We start from the raw sequence: 2,309 nt of genomic DNA, 5'->3' as shown, positions 1-2,309 counted from the left end.
CCGCCGTTCGAATACGCCCCGCCCCCTGCCGACACCGGCCGCGGCCGCCCCCCGAGGCTCCGCCCCGCCCCGCGGCCACGTGACCTCCGCAGGCGCGCCCCTGCCCCGCCCACCGCCGCCGGAGCCGCCTCCGGGGCGCGAGCGGACGAGCACGCGCACTCCCAGTTCTCGCCCCGAAGATTCCCGCGCACGCGCTCGCCTTTCCCCGCCCACACACGCCCCCCCCCCCCCCCCTCCCGCCATCCGGCCGAACGTGGAACCGCGAACGCCCGGCGGTTCCAGTGACAGGTACGCGAGGAGGGGGCCACGAGGGCAGCGCGCAGGCGCAGACCCAGGCCTGCCGGGCCGCCTCCCCCTCCCTTGCAAGGTGTGCCCGGGCCAGGGGCGGAGCTGGCCGCCCGAGCTCCTGGGTCATCCAGAATTACCAACAAACAAAAAGCCTTCACACCCATGTGGGCAGGTTAACCGGCAGCGGTGCACAAACAGCACTATTTTTCAGGTTTTCCTCAAGTGTGAGGAAGGTCGATAAGACAAGACGATTAAAATGTTTTTTAATGAGTATCTTCAGAAAGCTATCCTTTGTTGTTACTTTTCTAAAAGGTCTGGGTTTGCGCTGCTATTATAACTTCGGATTTATACACTTGGCCTAGGTTCCAAGAATCCACTTGGCTTTGATAGAAATCCACGTGGATGAAACCGGGCTTATTAAAATGGAAACCAAAAATAAAAAAAGCTTTCCCCCTCCTCCCCACGCCTAACTCATTTAAAGCGTTTTCCTACTGTTCTTTCTCTGCTCACAAAAAAAAAAAAAAAAAGGTTATGATTCCAAGGACACTGATCCCCCCCATTTTAAGCCCCAGGAGTAATCACGGAAGCACAATCGCACCCACTAAGTTTTCTGCCCCAAGATGCAAACGAATGCAAATGCGAACGGAGCTATGCAAGTCACCACGAACAAAATAGCCCCGTTTTTGTTTTGTTTTTGTCGTGTGTGTTTTGTTTTTACCTTCGGTGTATCCAAAATGGAAAAACTTAAAACATAACAAGAAAGGCATTTGAAGTACAACAGTTAATAAATCAGGACCAAAAAAAAAAGAGAGAAAAAAGCCACTCCGTAAGTGCTTGGCTGGTGAGCAATGCAATCCTTAATAAATAGGAAATGGAATTTGAGGCAGCTTCTCAGCAAAGGGGAAGCATTCACACAGCATGATGTTTTTGCTGTCGTCTTATACAGAACTACTAGCCCCACAGACAGACGGGCTGGTTAGCCTTTTCCAAAGAAATGAGCCAATTACTTGCAATCAATTAGCAGTGCCAGAAGTAGATTCTTAGGCCAGAACTCTTTTTTTTTTTTTTTTTTTTTAATCAAGTACACTGATACCGATTACTTCCAGCAATAGGTTCCCTTTCTCGGGGAAGATGAATACCTCTCTTTAAGATACTTTTCAGAGCCTCAGACACAGTCACATCCTGAAACACAGTCCAGAGGCATCCTCTTCATAAACAAGAAGCTTCACTGAACTTCCCAAAACAAATGACTTCCACCCTCGCTCCTCAACAAAGAAGCTATGAACTAGTGGAACCAGGTTGAGTCTTAACCTAAGAGGAGCCTCACTCTACATGTTAATGGATAACCTTTGAACTCTGAAACCCTGAATGCTGTAAACACAATGGCACTACTGGTAGTTTAAAATCCTGCTATCAAAACTGAGCAAGAAAGAAAAGTCCAAACTTCTTCAGTAGGAATGGGGAAACAATCAAATGTTTTGACAAATACTCGTTTCACTAAGAACAATAGGACTCCTGGCTCTCAGACCTTGTTGCTACTGAATTATTCTCAGAGCAAAAAAGGGTTGTGCTTTTTTTTCCCTCTATGCCCTCACAAAGCTACCACTTTGTTAGCATAATAACATCATATGGTCTGTTAACCACTATTTCTCTCTCCCTATCCCCCCCCCAAAAAAACCTTATTATGTTGTAGCTTTTAAAATTGAAAGATGATTGTATTAACTGATCTATCTGCTAAGAGTTTTATATGTGATCCTTATGTTTGAGCAAGGAATTACAAAGACCTTATTCTTGGAGGCACGCCAACAAAAAACTGGGAAATGGTTGCAAAATTCTGCCAGTGACTGAGTGCTGGGTTGCAAACACATACTGTGTTTTTAAATGGACGTAGAGTGATCTGAATTTGCTGTAAGGGCACGTGTGAGACACAATCTCCCTTTAGAAGAGAGAGACTCATACTTAAGATGCGTTGGGAAAGCTGGTATAGTTAAAACAATTAAAAATGGAAACTCCAAAAGTAA

Source organism: Myotis daubentonii, chromosome 8 (genome assembly GCF_963259705.1).
Source record: "Myotis daubentonii chromosome 8, mMyoDau2.1, whole genome shotgun sequence".
Taxonomy (NCBI): domain Eukaryota; kingdom Metazoa; phylum Chordata; class Mammalia; order Chiroptera; family Vespertilionidae; genus Myotis; species Myotis daubentonii.
This window is presented reverse-complemented; position numbering follows the sequence as displayed.